The 19,519-nt window shown below is 40.1% G+C and overlaps 1 long non-coding RNA gene across 1 annotated transcript in view; it reads left to right on the top strand.

Annotated features, from left to right (window-relative positions):
- Positions 1-214: 214 nt before the first annotated feature.
- The window catches only part of LOC126176983 (uncharacterized), a 95,681-nt gene continuing 76,376 nt past the window's right edge, over positions 215-19,519 (top strand). The window contains exon 1 of the long non-coding RNA XR_007535732.1: positions 215-744. This is a non-coding gene — a long non-coding RNA (uncharacterized LOC126176983). The remainder of the gene's footprint in view (positions 745-19,519) is intronic.

Here is a 19,519-nt window from a genome sequence, read left to right as displayed (position 1 = left end):
AGGATGAATGACGTAGCGCCGATGTAGTGGGAGAAGGAGAGGGGAAGAGAGTGAGTGAACTAGAAAAATGTGTGGAGTGTGCTATCTGTGAAGAGTTTGAAGTATCAGTTCATTGAAATTGAGTGGTTAGTTCACACTTCACTGAAGTGAAGCGTTCATTTGAACGACTCATTCACGAGCTCCCCATCACTACTTCGTAGAGTATAAGTGTACATACTCAATGGCGAAGTAGTTTACGTCGTATCGTTATCTGTATTTACTGAATTGCCGCCTTTGTGGTTTTTATACAAATTTTTTTTTCGTATTATTTTTTTTTCGTATTTTCTCGAAATATGGGAGAGAGTGTCACAGAAATGATACAGGATTTGGGCTGGAAATCATTAAAAGAAAGGCGTTTTTCGTTGGGACGGAATCTTCTCACGAAATTCCAATCACCAACTTTCTCCTCCGAATGCGAAAATATTTTGTCGACACCGACCTACATAGGGCTGAATGATCACCACGATAAAATAAGGGAAACCAGAGCTCGAACGACAAGATATAGGTGTTCATTCTTTCTGCGCTATACGAGATTGGAATAATACAGAATTGTGAAGGTGGTTCGATGAACCCTCTGCCAGGCACTTAAATGTGATTTGCAGAGTATCCATGTAGATGTAGATGTAGAAAACCACAAAGGCGGCAAATCAGTAAATACAGTGATGCTGCTGTTGAAACATATTTTTACTTTATGAAGCATTACAGGTAACTCGTGCTTGGTATGATTTGTTGCTATATAACGAGACATATAACGTAGTTTGTAAATTATCTGCATCCCTTGGTCATCGTTGCCAACTTTTCCTGCCTAAGAAGGGCTATTTCAATAAATTAATATTTATCAACAGTCATAACCACAACCGTCAACCATCACAGCCCGTAACAGTACACTTTTTATGAAAAACATTTTTAGTACTTGTACTTGACAGCTCTTCAATAATTTCCACTAATCAAACTAACCATAAAGAAGACACCGTTGTGTTTAGTATAGCAAACGCTACTGGAGCCCTCACAGTGCTTAAGTAATATTTTAGCAACGAAAAGGCGCCTCAGAAATCTTGATTCACTGACCCTTGTTAATAAAATATCTCAAGCAGAATGATTCAACACGGTACAGTGCAGTTACTGTTTTATATATATATATATATATATATATATATATATATATATATATATATATATATATATATATATATATATATATATATATATATATATATATATATATATATATATATATATATATATATATATATATATATATATAAGAATAACCGATAATGGAAAATTTTGAGATCACTGCAAACAAGTATTTAACAAAAAGTCGAGATTCTGTGGGTCAGTGACTTGCTGGTAAATTTTGTGATGCCATGAGTGCGAATACAGCTACAGATGACTTTAGTGCTTGATTAGAAAGCAGAATACTATTCAACCTTCGCAAGGGAGTGATAGATAGGTACTGATAGGCTTTCAGCCTGGTGGAAAGTGTAGAAATAAGTGGATTGCGTTGGAGAATGTGGGTTCATATATATGGACAACACTGCAAGGTCAGAAGCATTCTAACTGTACACTCCATGTGCTACAAAGCTGAAGGTACACAGGATGTGACTAAGAAAACAGTGGAAGTTTAATAGCTGCATTGTCGTCTAAACTGATTGCATGTCTCCACCATGTCACGTGTGATTTAAAGCAATAAAGATGTGTGTGTTTGCTGCCATGTCCGTGATGTCAGAGATTGACAGATATGTGGTATGTAATGATTTATGGGTCAAGCAACAATTTGGGCTGCAACCTGAATTATATAGTTGAGGATGTGGCATCAGATATCACTTAGAATGCTCCTCGTAATACAATAAAAAATCTTGCCATTGAGCTGTTCAGTGAACCAGTTCTGTAGAATATTCGAATGCAGAGAACAGAAAGCTAACTGTGAGTTAGGGATGTTCACATGTGGCTTGACGGATGCATCATCCTCTTGTTCACACCATGAAGCAATTTATTCAGGTACTTCATATTTGTGTTGCCACAGCAGTTAATATTGTAAGTAAATACAAATCTCGGGTGTTGTGTAGAGGTCAGATATTATGATTTTCTCTAACAGTTGCTTCATCTGAGATCTTCAAATGACATGCATCTGGGACCTCATGAAGTGCTTCTCCATACATCAAAACAGTTTCAGGGCCATGTAATATTTTACTGAATAGTGATAGCTACATTTATTAATGTATAACATTGTTGTGATGTACTGAAAGTTGTCTAATGAGGATCAATTAAGACAACAGGCAGTGAAAATTAAAGTAAGTTTCAAACAGAACTGAAGTAGTGATTTCTGTATGCCTTAGAATTCGTTGCATGGTCGGTATCTGATTGCTTCTGGTTAAGACCTGTTTACATGATACCTAAATCACACAGTGCGACAGACATACGATCCAGCCAGTCTCGGTGATTTCCAGTGCTTTTTCTGGCTGTTTTTAATTCTAAATTCCTCAAAAATGTCAAGCTGCAGAGTAAGTATAGTTACATTTAAAAATCCTGTGCACTGAAAATTGGATAAAAATGTGGATATGAAAGAACACAGGTCCTAGTTTTCTATGAAAACTTTATAATCCCCCCACCCCCTGTGGTCTAATTTATCTATAGAAAAGAAAGTTTTCTGTTAATATTTTTTGCCTGCAACTCAAAATAATTTTATGACTGTTAGAATTCACCTGTTTCTGTACTGGATTTGTGTAGTCAAATGTGCTAGATCATATAAAAAATTATTTGAATGTATAATGTGCTGTGAATATTTGAATGGGTGGAAGATGGTATTCTCAGTAAGAAGGCTGCTCTAGAAACCAAATTATCATTGATATAGAATATATTTTCTCAACGATGATCAGTCAATATTCATTGTATTACCTTGTCGTGATATGGACTGACTGACTTGCACCAGGCCAGTGAGACACACTAAATTACTATTAGTCATTAATAATTGTTTAAAACTTGCAAAATATAAAATCATTTTTGACTGCAAAAAATTTTGATCAAAGTCTATTCTATATTCTACAATTTCTATACATTTTTATACATTGTGATTATGTTATATCTCATTATTAACAGCTGTCATTTACCGCTATGTTGTAAATGGTGCTAATTACGTAGGCCACTTAAATCTTCCTGGAAAAAACACCTTGTAAAAGTGATTCAAAGTGTGATTTAGTATAACACCCACACGAGGAAACAGTTTTTTAATGTCAGTGCCTTGCTTTAAGCGTTGTGCACGTTTTTGTTTCTTAGATATGATCTTGTTCTTGATTTCCCACAAAATTGTTGGATTGCAGCAAAACCAAGAAAGCATGGGGTACTGCTTTTTGTGCCTAATAATTTGTTTCTTTAGCTGAAGTAAGTGCAACAGTGTCAAGAAAATTATTTTAAAAAGTGTTTGCTATGTACTTGCCATTAGATATTCTTTGGTTGTTTTATCTAGTCACTCATATTTGTTTTTCAGCCATTGATCATGTATGTGATATATATTTTTTCTGATGCTTAGGCCCTACATATATTAAGTAGCCTTAAATACATTTATACATACATAAGTGACTAGGATACTTAATATATAAAACAATAAACAATATTAATAACTGAATACAGAAATTAAGAAAGCAATAGTAATGTTGCATAATATATTCATGATCTATGGAACAAGGATTAATGTATGCATGTAACGAACTAAAAAAGTTGTCACTACATTAATTTTGCATATTGGTGCTAATTGATACCTTTGTTACACTACATTTAAATAATCATTAAACTGTTTAACAATTTTTTTTGAGGAATTAAGCTTCAGTGGTTTATGAATCTGTCCATTTCAGATATTTCTTTAATGTCTTAGATAATTTGTTGCATGGTTTTAAACTCTGTTTTGCATTCTCAGTCTGTGTTTTCTCACTAGGTACAGGCATTCACTGGCTTATGTGTTGTGTTTGTATTTAGAGTTGTTTATGGGGTAGTGATGTATATTTGTACTGATATAAAGTATTATTTGGAAAATATATTCACAGGGGTCAGTCAAGATTCCTGGCTCTTTAAATAATTTTAGGGAGTAAGCCTGCTTATTCTTTTCTGTTATTATTTTAAGAGCACTTTTGCAATTTGAAAATTTTTCTAAGTTCTGTCTGTTTGAACACCAGAAAATTATGCTGTGTGTAGTAACTGAGTGAACTTCGGCATTATAGGTCACATTGAGGCAATTACTATTGCACACTGATGCTAGATAGTACCCTGCATCCAGATGAAATTCTTTTTACTGCGTTTTTTGTTTGTGCTCCCCACTTCAGTTTATCTCTAAATTTTGTGTTAGTTACAAGCTTACTAGGTCACCATTCAAATTTAATTTAATAATGTTATTCTTTTTGTTTGTGTAGCAATTCATAATGTTCGTCTTCTTTATGTTAAGTTACTTTATTTTCCTCGGAACATTTGTGTACATCTATTAGCATGTCTTCAGCTTTGAATGGCAGTAGCTCTAGTGTCTTTATTTGTGATTATTGTGTTATTACTGTCATTGACAAACAGAATTTTGCCTCCCTGCATGACACTTTCTGGGAAGTCATTAACATATATCCAAAAGAGGACTGCCCCCCCCCCCCCCCCATGGGACTTCTATGTTGGTATGTTTAACATCTGGTGACTGTTTCTCTTTGCCATTGATTTGTCTATTGGTCTGTGTAATTTCTACTTTGTGCACTCTTTGTAACAGTTATTACTGAAACCACCCATTTACTACACCCTAGCACCTCTAGTTTGTGGAAGACTGTTTTATGATATACCATGTCAAATGTGTTGGACATATCTGGATTTTGATTTTATTAGCAACTTTTATTTATTAAGGTCTATATCTTTCATGATCATTTATACTATCTTCAGAAAAGAAAATTATAGTACTACCACTCTGTAGTTGTGTATGATCACCCTTTTTGTGTACTGGTTACACTCTGGCTTTGCTTTTAAGTATTCATGGAAGGTACCTGAACTGAATGATTCCATTTATAGTGTCTGTTAGAGGCCCGGTTATACTATGTGTGAATTTCATGAGCTCAAACATTGGAACTTCATCTGAGCCTTAGGATATTTAATTTTTTAGCCTGTGAACTATGGGGGTAATAACACCATGGAGTTTTAAGTATCTTCTGGTATGCAGCGTGTAAGATTCTGGAATGTTTTGCTGCAGTTTCATTGCAAGTGGCTGTTTATCAAATTGACCCATTTTCTTAGGTTACAGACTAAAACACATATATCTCTTATTTAGAATTTATGCCCCTCTGATTTCTTTTTCCCTTCTTCCTTTCTTACAACTGTCCAAATTGCTTTGATTTCATTGGCCAAATTGCATATGATAATGTTATTCATGGCTTGCTTTGCTGCTAGCAACATTTTCCTGTGTATTCTTTTGTGGCAATCTATAAACGCTGGGCTACTTTGATTTCTTTTTAGCAAGCTAAGGTGATCCATTTATGACTGTTGGTACACCCAGTGGAACATAACACTTCTATAGCCTAAATGTTTCCTCAGAGTTTAGTGTAACCACCGATGAAAATTTACAGTACATAGCCTCTACATTTCCTCCTGTTTCTGGTAATTAGTTGCTTTACAAAGTCATATATTCTTGATCTGGGGGGAAAAACCTTTTCTACTCCTGCTTCCTGTGATATTTTTCTGTTCTTGAATAAAGATTTTACTTGGCAGAAATGGACAGAAAGCTCTGGATCTTTTACGATTATGTCATACTTGATTTTATCAGTATCAGTTATTACATGATGTAATGTTGATGCTGTGGTTTGGGTTAGTCTTTTTTCAGTATTGACCAATAATAGAGTACCAAACCTAAGCAAAATGTTCAGGAATGTGTTTCTAAATTCGTTGTTGATACTTGTCAGTATTCATATGGACACATACAAAAACATTATCCTTAAGTCATAGGTCATTTCCAGGGCTTCTGTTGATTTACTGAAGAAGACATCCAAACTGCCACTAGGTGAACTATACACAATAGTATGTTTAATTTTTTTTCTGTCCTGTCAGTTCTATTCCGTGTAAGTTATTCTATTGCATGATAGAATTCCCCATTTCCTTTTGAGTGTTCCCCCACCCTCCTCATGTTTTAATTTTGCATTAGTAATCCTGAAAATTTTGTGGTGTTTTAGTAACTTTTTTGTAAAATGTTAGTGTGCAGTTTGTAATATCAGGTCTCACATCTGTCTTGTGGAACGTGAAAAAATGTTTCCTATTGATAACTCAAAAATGCAAGAGGTTTTTGAAAATTTTTATTTGGGCTTATTTCCTTGTTTTTGTTTGAGGCTTTTACTGCCTAATCTTAGTTTAGATACTTCTAATTCTCCATATTAGGATAAATTGAGTCACAGAATTGAGGAGGCAATAAGAAGCCTTTTCTTGAAGCATGATATTTTAATTCCTTTAATTAATCATAGCTTCTCTGATTTATTATTAACAGTTCATTTCTGCAACCCACTTCCTCCTCCCTCTTTCATCTCCTGTTCATTTCCATTCTTGTGTCTGCTAGTTACTGTCCTTCATGTGTTGCTAATTCAACTCCCATTCCCAACTAATTTCACCAGTTTGACCCTGACGACAGTGTCAAACGTCTACTACATTTCTATCTCCTGTATATTGTTTGATGGGATTCCTTATTCCGTCTTCATCTGTAGATGACAGCCACTTCATCTATATGTATCTGTTTCCCCCATGTGTTCATTCTTTCCCAACACCCTCACTGCTGTAACTACCAATTTTGTGTGTGCACCATTTCGTAGTTCACGCATGAAGTGTGAGGTTGATTCCATGCAGCCTGCTAATATGACAACAGTTCTGTGCACAGCCTGCCTGCTGTACCTTGGCTTCATGTGTGTGTACTGTTTGAGTGATGAATTACAGTGTTCTTGGGTTAAAACAGTTTGTTTGTAAGCTATTTGACAAAAAATTTTGTCTTGAAGCTCAGTTGCTTATCAGCCTTTTGTACAGTCCTGTCTCCTCGATACAGTGATTAGCAATTTATTGTCGTGAAGGGTGTTAGAATTATTTGAACTATCATTAGGGAGTAAAACCCCAAAAGAAAAAAAACAATGAAATAAGCCCATACAAACACATTTTTAAAAAGTCCTTCATTTTAGAGTTACCAATGAAAGAACATTTTTTTCACAATCCACTAGTCAATATTGAATGATTTTGCATTCTTTCATGAAACTTTGATGATGCGACTCTATGTAAACTGCCTTTTTTAGGGCCCCTGACAGATAATAATACTAAGAAATACATTTTGGTCTCTGGACACGCACCAAGCATAAAACACATGCTTCCTCATGTTTTCAAGGTCACATCCTTTACTAAGTCTGGAAAAGTGTTCTGAGTAAATCACACATTCAGAGTTGATATATTAATTATAAAACGTTGCTGGTGCATAAACTGAAACACACAATGTAGATTACTTCACTACAGGAGATACCCGGCAGTGAGGACTTGAAATGGAAGATTTAGAGGGGCGTGAGCTGCATCAGAGTGGACGTAATGCCAGTGAAGGCAAACCTGATCAATTGGGACCTTATTGATAAACATGACAACAGATGTGATTGTCACGAATATCTGGATATGAAACATCTCCTGACCTGTACTAACTGTCCAGTAAATGTACACTCAGTGAATTATGACAAGGAAGCAAAGAAACATTGAACTCAGCCCAGTTTGGGGCTGAAAAACTTTGACCTCTAGATTCAAAAAAGTAAAGTAAAGTAAAGTAAAGTATGTGTTGCAGTGGAGACAGATATTTCGTGTTTGTGTACATTGGAGATTTGTCTGTCATTAACACATGTGCTAGTAGTGAATTCTGTTTAAAAATAGCTGGGCAATAATTTCTTGATTTGTTTATTTTTTCAAGGTTTGGAAAAACCATTTGACCAAAAGTGTAGAGCAAAAAGACAGCATCAAATGAAGGAATTTCAGTATAGCAACTAGGAGTTGCAGTTATTTTTACAGTGCTATGCCAGTGTGAAAATGGTGGTTAGTTTGAACATTTCCTATGACATACTTATGTTAATAAAGTAGTGGCTAGTCTGTGTACAAGAACATACTCATTTTTCATTTACGCTGACCATTTTATGACATACTGAAACATGGAAAATGGACAAGTGATAGTTTCAGACATGTGATAGTAGAAGAGCTGTGTGATAACCCAGCTAAGTTTGATACATTTGTATGTGATGATTTAAGTCTGTTTTGTTTTACAACGAAGTGAATTCCATCTATTTAAACAAGAAAGGAGACCTCGCAGGATAGATGATCACCTCAGAAGAATTTTTAAATTTTTTTCTGTGCTATGATTTGTTTTTTATATATGCATGCTTTGAAGTGGCAGACACTTATTAAAATAAAAAGAAAATAATAATACATTAAAAAAAGATTGTACCTTGGAACATGCCATAATTTACATATACCATTCTCTATAACACCCATTCATCACTGATGCTGACTGGGTTATGATATATATTCTCTCTGACATGTAAATAACTCAGGAATTTACCTTAACAGAACTTATGAAGGCTATCAAGAACACTCATGGTCACCCATGATTCACCACCTACACTAGACAAAATACACTATTCAATACTTAAAATGTTATCGAACAATTTCTTGTGGATGATATTTACAGTACTTGACAAAGTTTGTTTATTGGGACATTGATTATGATAGGAAATGCAGTTTTAAAAATGAGGAAAAACGTCTGCTGCATTGTTGTACAGACCAATTGTCTTGTCCTGCACAGGTAAAATTCTTGAGTGCATAATTAAAGCAGGACTGAAAGGTTAGTTAGGTAACAACTGTCCTGTGTGATCAACTTCCTTATTTAGTGTTTTATGACTAATAGTTAGATGGAATTCACAAAGTTCTTTTATTTATTATGTAATTATTTTTATTCAAAATGTAGAAACTTAAGTTGATTTATTGAGAAGATTTTAATTATTTGGGGTGTTAATACACAAGTGGTTTCATATACTGCATCAGTATCTTGATTTCTTAGTTTTGAGTTAGAAAAAAGTAAATTTGGATTGATAGTGGCGCATTCTGCCAAATACTATTCAATGGGTGTTAGGTGGAAGCAAAGTTACATTCATTGTATTTCCTGGTATCTCGTAGCTTATGACCATGCTTCCATTTTTTTACTATTTAAGAAATGCAGATTTATTTATTTATTCTGTATCCTCCTGTGTGAAAAGACAGCATATGTGCATGCAGGAAACTCATTAATTGTACCACATCTTTGACAGGTTTTGTTATTAGGCCACTGTTATATACAATCTGTACTTCTGACAGTGTATTAGTTTTGCCAATGAAGACTTTTCCCTCATAAAATCTTCTTGGGTCAACAGCCGAGTCAATGTGTCATTCTCTGGCAATGTTTCAGCAAGTTTCTTACTTGCCATCTTCAGGCGAAGTGTTGGATTCATGTCTTGTCCAGGTCTTTATAGCCGCTGGACCACAGGCTCTTCTGCGTCCTCAGCACCGGTTGGACCGATAAGGTGTGATTGGAATCAGCGCGGCGGTGCATGGTTGAGAGGGGTCGCGGGGGATGGGTCATGGTGTCTCGTCTCAGTGTGGCCTGTTTATTCCATCAGCTGCCACCGCCCCGCCTCCGTCGGTGCACTCTCATCGTATTCTTGCTATTGTTGTGTTCCGCGCAGTGCTAAGTTGGAAGCCGATCCTTGTTGACCATTTTATCTTTGGCTCATATCTCCACTGCCAGTTTGTCCAACGTCCTGCAAATAATTCATGTCAGTATTCTACAACAGTGATGTATTAAATTGGTGATTCACTGGTATTCACACCTGTCAGCACCTGCCTTCTGTATAATTGAAATTCTTGAACCTTAAAAGTATTTTCCTTGTGTCATATGTATTGCACACCAGGTGGAATTTTTTTGTGATGACTGGGTCTTCGAAGGATCTCACTAATTCTGAGGGAATGTTGTCTATTCCAGGCTCTTTTTTTCCACTTATGTCTTTTAAAGTTGTCTGTCAAATAATTCTTGCAGTACATCTCATCTTCACCTACTTCATCTCCTCTTTCTATAATATTGTTCTCAAGTTTTTTTCCCGTATACAGACCTTCTATATAATTGTTCCACCTTATGGCTTTCTCTTCTTTGCTTAGCAGTGGCTTGCTGCCTGAGCTCTCGATATTCAGACAGCTGCTTCTTTTACCACCAAAGGTCTCGTAAGTTTTCTATCTTTCTCGTAGTCATGCATGATTGTGCAGCCTTGCATTTATTCTCTGGCCATTCCTGCTTAATCATCTTGCATTTCCTGCCAGTGTCATGTTTTTATACATATGTATTCTCTTTTACTTCCTTCCTTCATTGCACTTTGCTATTTTTTCCTTTTGTCAATTAAATTCAGTATCTTGTGTGTTATCCAAGAATTTGTACTAAGACTTGGCCTATGTGATCCTCTGCTACATTCACTATGCCATCTCTCAAAGCTATCCATTTGTTTTCCATCATATTCCTTTCCCCAGTCCAAAGTTGCCTAATACTCTGTCTGAAACACTTGTCCAGGTCCCATCACTTTTAATTTATACCTTTTTGCAATTTCTTCATATTTAATCTTAAGATCACAACCAATAAATTGTGGCCAGAGTCTACATCTGTCCCTGGAAACATCCCACAATTTGAAATCTCTGTCTTTCCAGTACATATTAAGTCTGAAATAACCCAGTGCCCCAGGTCTTTTTCCCATATAGTCTTATTTCATGGTTTTTAAGTCAAGTGCAGTGATTAAATTATAGCCGTTGCAGAATTAATTCTGCCTTCCACATTTCATGTACTCCTAGTTCTTCCTGCTGTTCCTACTATTGAACTCCACCACCCATTACAATTCCTTTTTTGTCTTGCTTAGTTATCAGAATAATTATCTTTGCCTCACCATATAACCTTTCATTCTGTTCATTGTCTGCAACGAGTGACGTGGCACACTGTTTAAGCACACTGGGCTTGCATTTGGGACAACATCAGTTCAATACCCATTCTCTGTTTCAGGTTTGGGTTTTCTATGATTTCTCGTGGCGTGGCTGATGTCCTTCCCCACCCTTCCTTAATTTGAGCATGTGCTTGGTCACCACTGTGCCCCAGCCCTTGCAGCACTTCATCTACATGGATACTCTGCAAATCACATTTAAGTGCCTGGCAGAGGGTTCATCGAGCCACCTTCACAATTCTCTATTATTCCAATCCCGTGTCGCACACGGAAAGAATGAATACTTATATCTCTCCTTACAAGGTCCGATTTCCCTTACTTTATCATGGTGATCATTTCTTCCTATGTAGGTCAGCGTCAACAAAATATTTTCACATTTGGAGGAGAAAGTTGGTGAATGTAATTTCATGAGAAGATTCCTCCACAACGAAAAAGCTTTTGTTTTAATGATGTGCATCCCAAATCCTGTATCATTTCAGTGACACTCTCCCCTGTGTTTCGCGACAATATAAAACGTGCTGCCCTTCTTTTAACTTTTTGATGTACTCTGTTAATCCTGTCTGGTAAGGATCCCACAGCGCGCAGCAGTATTCTAAAAGAGGACAGACAAGTGTAGTATAAACAGTCTCCTTAGTAGATCTGTTACATTTTCTAAGTGCCCTGCCAATGAAACGCAGTCTTTTGTTAGCCTTCCCCACAACATCATCTATGAGTTTCTTCCAATTTAAGTTGTTCACAATTGTCATTCATAGATATTTAGTTGAATATAATAATTTAGATGTGACTGATTTATCATGTAAATGAAGTTTAACAGATTCCTTTTAGCACTCATGTGGATGACATCACATTTTTCATTATTTAGGGTTAACTGCCAGTTTTCGCACCACACAGATATTTTTTCTAAGTTGTTTTCTAATTTGTTTTGATCTTCTGATGACTTTACTAGTCGATAAATGGCAGCGTCATCTGTAAACAACCTAAGCCGACTGCTCAGATTGTCTCCCAAATTGTTTATATAGATAAGGAACAGCAGATGGCCTATAACATTACCTTGGGGAATGCCAGAAATCACTTCTGTTTTACTTGATGACTTTCTGACAATTACTATGAACTGTGTCCTCTCTGACGAGAAATCGTGAATCTCTTTCCGTGCTGCAAGTCTGTCATCCTGCTATTCTTTTTTCCCTCTCTGCCTCTCTTTTGGATGGTCTTCTTGGTGCTGATTGTACTTGGATCTGGTTTGTGTTTTGGACACTCATTTTCCTACCTTATGGCCTTCTGCAACTTTTGATAATTAGTTAGACAGTGTCTTAGTTGACTCTGACTTGCCACTTCTTTTCTAAATTTTACAGAAGTGTGGATTGTGCAGGGAAGGTCAACCAGTGCAACATATATTCCACCTTTGTGCTTCTTTACCTTTTCATCCTTCTTTGTTGCAGTGGTACTATGCCCAAAAACCAGCACGGTAGCCATTCCATTATGGGGGCAGGGGTGAGAGTTGTTGGGTACCTGCATCATGGTAGTGCCCTGACCACGCAGAGACCACACTGTTGGTGCCTTAGCTGGAAACTCCGTACGCAAGCCAAGGAGTGGCTGCCAATCATGGCTGGGGCACGGGAACTCCAACCAATGGTTTACTGACCAGGTAACTGTTGCCGTGATTGGATGGTGGCCTTAGGGAGAGCCCCTGTTCAAGAGTCGGTGATGCCAGGCAGAAGATTCACACATAAAGTGAATTAAACTTTCTTCTGCTGGTGGCAGTCTCTTCTGAATCTCCTAAATTACAGTGCAGATAGGTGTGATCCCAAAATGTCCCCTTCCTTGCCTATGCCATTGGAGGAACATATGGCTCAGAGATAAGGCAAGAAATATTCTTCCCCCCCCCCCCCCCCTCCTCCCTCCCCTCTCCCCAAATGTGATATTTTCTTGGTAGGACAGGGATTCTTATTTTACTACAATGTCATTATTTGTTGAAAATCTCGAGGTTTGGGGAAGTTGCAGTGATTTAAAAAGTGAAAAATGGCTCCGTTCTGTTTAAAACAGTCTGACCTGCTCAGTCACGAGCACAGCTCTCACCGTCGACGAAGTGGGTGATATTCCTGTCAGTATAAATTCCCACATAAAAGTTTGAATTTGGTACAGGGTATCATTTTCCATGAAGACCTCTTTTTACAGGCTGATGACGAGTTGGTGCTAATTGGTATCGATGAGTGGTGCATTTTATGCATTGTTTCCATCGACAGCCTAAAGACAACAGAGTGAATACTCGAGCTTTCGTCTTGGCCTTTGAAGGTGACTCGTTAACTGAGAAGGGCAAGCCATATACTCCTCCCATGGTGGTGCTACAAAGGCATACGATTTGGACACATGTCTTCGCATTGCAATGATGGCCCTATGTAGGCATTGTGGTTATTTAGTTGCACATGAATGCTCCACTGCTCCTTTCTTCATCTGTGTCAACTGTGGGAACACCATTCCCTCTATTCACCAGACTGCACTGTTTTCCAGTGTGAAAAGAAAATTCCAGAATACAAGAGCCTTGACTATCGCACATATCATGTGGCCAATCCCATGCATATGGCAATGACATTTTTCATCCTCACAACGATGACATCCTTTTTAGTGACTATGCCATTGCCCTCCATGTCTTCTACATCTAGCCCTCGGGGCCGGCTGAGTACGCCAGCTCTCCTGATGGTGTTTCAAGTCGTCCTCCTTCTGCTTTCCCCTGTAGCCCTCTTTTTGGAACATCGACTCCCTGTCTGCCAGGAACGTCAGTCCCCAACAACCAACTGGAGAAGCATGTTCTCCTCTGGCACCCCTTACCAGAAAATAATCCCTTAGAACATTCCCTTCCCAAGTCTCTGCTGACCTGCAAGCAGATGCCAGCTGGTGGCTGAAGGAGCTATAGGTTGCAGCTCCTTGGACTTCACATCCCTCCTCTGCCCCAGAATCTGAGGCAGGCATTCCTTCACAGATGTCTAAATCATCTAAGGACAAGAAGAAGTCCTCCAAGGAGAGGGAGATTCTGATGGCCTCTGTGCTGCCAGACTGTTTGTTCTGCCTTTGTATCCAGAGCAGTGTTTTTGGTAGCCCATAAGGCTGCAGGCGTCCTCCCACCCTCCCACCACACACCCTGATTCTGAACAGATGTGTATTGATGGTTTATCTTCTAAGTGAGTGGCACCAGGCAACAGTGAGGCATCATCTATCTCCTTGGTTCTTTCACGCCCCTACAGGATACTGATGGCATGACCCTCCAGTGGAACCGTAGCAGTTTTTTCTACCACCTGGCTCAGCTATGATATCTTTTGTGTGCTTCCCCCATTTTTTTTCATTGTCCTCCAGAAAACTTGTTTCCCAGCAATGCGGACCCCTACCCTCCCTGGATATCGGGCCTATTTTAAGAATCGCACTGGCTATGAAAGAGCATCAGGTGGTGTTTGCACGTATGTTCTGGACTCTCTACAACAGGCATATGCCACTAAACATGACTCTGGAGGCCATGGCTGTTCATATCAAGACATCTATGGAATTTACCATCTGCCATATGTATCTCCCTCCCCAACGATGAAGTGTCCCAGAATGTGTTATGTGTACTGTTTCCTCAGTTTCCCGCACCCTGCCTAATATTGGATGACTTCAGTGCCTGCAACCCTTTGTGTTGACATTTCCATTTGCAGCCCAAGTCTTCTCCCATCCATCCATTGGAGAGTCCATGATCTGTGTGATAATGATCTTTTTCTGATTGTTTAGAACTTCCCTGAGCATCACTCGCATGAGCGTCCACCCAGATGGGCTCTCTCCAAAGCTGATTGGGATGCTTTCACAACTGCCATCGCCCTTTGGAGGTATTGATGCAGTTGTCCACAGCACAAGTGCAGCCATTCTGCCTGCAGCTGACTCGGCAATCTCCTTTCCTTGGGATACCCCTGTTGGAAGACACTACTTGGGTAACCCCCCCCCCCCCCACACACACACACACCCCCACACCCCCTCACCCCCCACCCCCTCTGCCCCCGAAATCACTGTGGCCATTAGCGATCACAGGCGGGTCCTCTAATATCATAATGGCATCCTTCAGTGGAGCACCTCATTGCTTTGAATGGCTCCATGCCGAGGTCCACCACCTTATAAAATGACAGAAATGAGAATTCTGGGAGCAGTATGTTGCTACCATTGGGCAAAGATTTGATGCCTCTGTGGACACCAGTACCCCATGGGTGTACCTGGTATCTTAGTGAATGGTGATGTCTGTCCAGACACTGTTCCTAAACATTTTCCTTTTCATTATGTCATTATGCATGAGCTTATGCAACTGAGAATAATCAGCTTGCATTTTGTGTCCTCAAACAACAGATAGAGTGACTTTGTTTACCATTCGTACACATCTTCTAGAACCTTATAACGCTATGTTCAGTGCTTGGATATTTCTCAGTGTCCTAGCCTTTGCCCTGATGTGACTGCATCCACAGCCAAATGCTCAAACACTTACCAGTGGATTGCCAACATTACATCCTTGCCAGGTATCTAGAACATGGGTGAGTTCCAGTTTCAGTGATGAAAAAGCATGATTGTCCTAGTACTGAAACCGGGTAAACATCCACTTACGAGGGACAAATGTCTCCCTATTACCCTCGCCAATGTTCTCTGCAAGTTGCTAAAACCTATGATGAGCGGGTGGCTATGTTGGTACCTTTATTCTCGAAGTCTTTTGGCTCCGTCCTAGGGCAGTATCACCAAAGCCATTCTATTGCTTACAGATTGATCTGCCTGGAGTCTAAATTCGGTCAGCTTCTGCCTGAAGTTTTACCACATCCTCTCTGCCGTCCGCATGTGGGGTCGCTGGGGCCAACTACTGATTTTTCTCCGGAACTTCTTGTCTCACCATACTTTCCAGGTTCAGGTTGGTGCTTCCTGTAGTATTCTCCATTACAAGAAAATAGATTTCCGCAGGGCTCTGTATGGTTGTGCCCCTTTTTCTAGTGTCTCTAAATCAACTAACTGCAACTGTGGGTGTCTACAGTGTCACCCTTCCTGTTTGCTGATGACTTTTGCAATTTGCCCCCCCCCCCCCCCCTGCTCAAATGTGGGTGTTGCTGAAAGCCAACTGCAGGGTGCTATACAAAAGGTGCAGTTGTGGTTTCTCACCCATGGCCTCCAGTTTTGTGCCGCAAAGATGTGTCATGCACTTCTGTTGCTGTCATATTGTCTGTCCCCAACCAGAACTCTACCTCGAGGAGCAAATGCTCCATGTAGTGGAATCTTATTGTTTTTTAGGATTAGTCTGCTTATGTGGCTTCCCCATCTTCACCAACTTAAGAAAATATGCTGGTCACACCTTAATGATGTTCGCTGTGTCAGTAACACCAGTTGGGCTGCAGACCTCTCTGCTCTTTTGCATGTCTACACAGCTCTGATCCCATCATGTCATGATTATGCAAGCCTGACGTATGGCGCAGCTTTGCCTGTGGATGCTGGACTCAATACACCGTTGTGGGGTCCAGCTTCCGACAGGTGTCTTTCGGGCCAGTGCTGTGAACAATCTATTCACGAAGGCTAGTGTACCTCCCTTATATCAGGCGTCATCCACTGCTGCTCAGCTACGCAATACACATTCGCTGTTCCCCAGAGTATCCGAACTGACATGTCCTTTTTGCTGGTAGGGTGATTTACTTCCCACAACAGAGGCCAATATCTCGGGTGACAATCGCAGTTCACATACAGAGTCTCTGCTTCGTACTCCATCTTTCCTTACTGTTGCCTCTTGTCAGGGAGAAATTGCATGCTCCCCCATGGTGTGTACCCCCCTCCTCGGATTCACCTTGACCACTCCTTTGGGCCGAAAGACTCAATAGACCTAATGGCTTTTCGCTGCCTGTCCCTAGACATCCTTGATGAATTTCCAAGCTTATATGTGATCTACGCTGTTGGCTCTATGGTTGGCAGGTGAACCAGTTTTGCCTGCATATGCAGGATGCAGTGAACTGTCCTCCCTGGTGAATAGATGTGTAGTCTTCAGACTGTCAGTCAGTGCTACCCTCTATATCCATTGAGTGTGACTATCCAGGATCTCCTGTATGACCTCCTCCCCGCTGGATGGTCAGTTGTCTTTGTAAGGACTCCTTCTCACATTGGGATCCCACGGAATGAACATGATGACCAGATGTTCAAGTTGGCTACCAGGATGCCGACTTCAGAGATAGGGGTACTGGAACCAGACCTTCAGTTGGCTCTAAGCCGAAAATTGTTGATGGCTTGGAATGCAGATTGATGTGCCCTGGCTTCTCCGAATAAACTGTGGACCATAACCATGTGGCAGTCTAAACTTCGATCTTCTCCCAGGGAATGTATTGTCATCTGTCAGCTGTGCAGTGCCCACACGTGGCTGACCGACGGCCACATCCTCCTGTGTGAGGATTCTTTCCACTGTCGGTGTGCAGCCTGTCTGATGATGGTACAATTCTGCTGGACTGCCCTAATTTGGCTGCCTTACAGTGAAAACTTTTTAAACTGCTTACATGTTACCTCTTAATTCTGGTGCTAGAAGACAATGGCAAAGCAGCTGATTTGGTTTTATTTTGTACCCATGAAAGTAATTTTTACTAATCTCTGTGACGTGGCGCAGATTAGCCTCATCAGTCACTTGAGGGATTGGAGGAGTGCCTCCTAGAGTGCTGCAACATGAGGGGCTCTTTGGTCTCGCCTGGCTCCTGCCCTTCCCATGTTTTTAAATCTTCTTCATTCACATCTGTTGTTGGTTGACAATCTTGTCATCATTGTTGTCTATCCTGAGATTTTATTTTGTCTGTATAGTTAGTTCTTTTATGGTAATGGAGAGTGTGGAAGCACCGGCCGTATGCAGAGAGTGTGTGTCCAGCCGCATAACGTGTGTAAGGGGTAAGGGGCCTCCAGCTGCTTTCTAGGTGGGGCAACTCTCCCACCTTCATCTTTTACCCCCCCCCCCCCCCCCCAATCTCTTTCTCCCTCTCTCACTCTCTCTCTCTCTCTCATCTACATCTACATCTACATTTATACTCCGCAAGCCACCCAACGGTGTGTGGCGGAGGGCACTTTACGTGCCACTGTCATTATCTCCCTTTCCTGTTCCAGTCGCGTATGATTCGCGGGAAGAACGACTGTCTGAAAGCCTCTGTGCGCGCTCTAATCTCTCTAATTTTACATTCGTGATCTCCTCGGGAGGTATAAGTAGGGGGAAGCAATATATTCGATACCTCATCCAGAAACGCACCCTCTCGAAACCTGGCGAGCAAGCTACACCGCGATGCAGAGCGCCTCTCTTGCAGAGTCTGCCACTTGAGTTTGTTAAACATCTCCGTAACGCTATCACGCTTACCAAATAACCCTGTGACGAAACGCGCCGCTCTTCTTTGGATCTTCTCTATCTCCTCCGTCAACCCGATCTGGTACGGATCCCACACTGATGAGCAATACTCAAGTATAGGTCGAACGAGTGTTTTGTAAGCCACCTCCTTTGTTGATGGACTACATTTTCTAAGGACTCTCCCAATGAATCTCAACCTGGTACCCGCCTTACCAACAATTAATTTTATATGATCATTCCACTTCAAATCGTTCCGCACGCATACTCCCAGATATTTTACAGAAGTAACTGCTACCAGTGTTTGTTCCGCTATCATATAATCATACAATAAAGGATCCTTCTTTCTATGTATTCGCAATACATTACATTTGTCTATGTTAAGGGTCAGTTGCCACTCCCTGCACCAAGTGCCTATCCGCTGCAGATCTTCCTGCATTTCGCTACAATTTTCTAATGCTGCAACTTCTCTGTATACTACAGCATCATCCGCGAAAAGCCGCATGGAACTTCCGACACTATCTACTAGGTCATTTATATATATTGTGAAAAGCAATGGTCCCATAACACTCCCCTGTGGCACGCCAGAGGTTACTTTAACGTCTGTAGATGTCTCTCCATTGAGAACAACATGCTGTGTTCTGTTTGCTAAAAACTCTTCAATCCAGCCACACAGCTGGTCTGATATTCCGTAGGCTCTTACTTTATCAGACGACAGTGCGGAACTGTATCGAACGCCTTCCGGAAGTCAAGGAAAATGGCATCTACCTGGGAGCCTGTATCTAATATTTTCTGGGTTTCATGAACAAATAATGCGAGTTGGGTTTCACACGATCGCTGTTTCCGGAATCCATGTTGATTCCTACATAGTAGATTCTGAGTTTCCAAAAACGACATGATACTCGAGCAAAAGACATGTTCTAAAATTCTACAACAGATCGACGTCAGAGAGATAGGTCTATAGTTTTGCGCATCTGCTCGACGACCCTTCTTGAAGACTGGGACTACCTGTGCTCTTTTCCAATCATTTGGAACCTTCTGTTCCTCTAGAGACTTGCTGTACACGGCTGTTAGAAGGGGGGCAAGTTCTTTCGCGTACTCTGTGTAGAATCGAATTGGT

The sequence above is a fragment of the Schistocerca cancellata genome, chromosome 3, assembly GCF_023864275.1.
Source record: "Schistocerca cancellata isolate TAMUIC-IGC-003103 chromosome 3, iqSchCanc2.1, whole genome shotgun sequence".
Taxonomy (NCBI): domain Eukaryota; kingdom Metazoa; phylum Arthropoda; class Insecta; order Orthoptera; family Acrididae; genus Schistocerca; species Schistocerca cancellata.
Note: the sequence above shows the minus strand (reverse complement) of the source record. Positions and strands in the feature narration are given on the sequence as shown.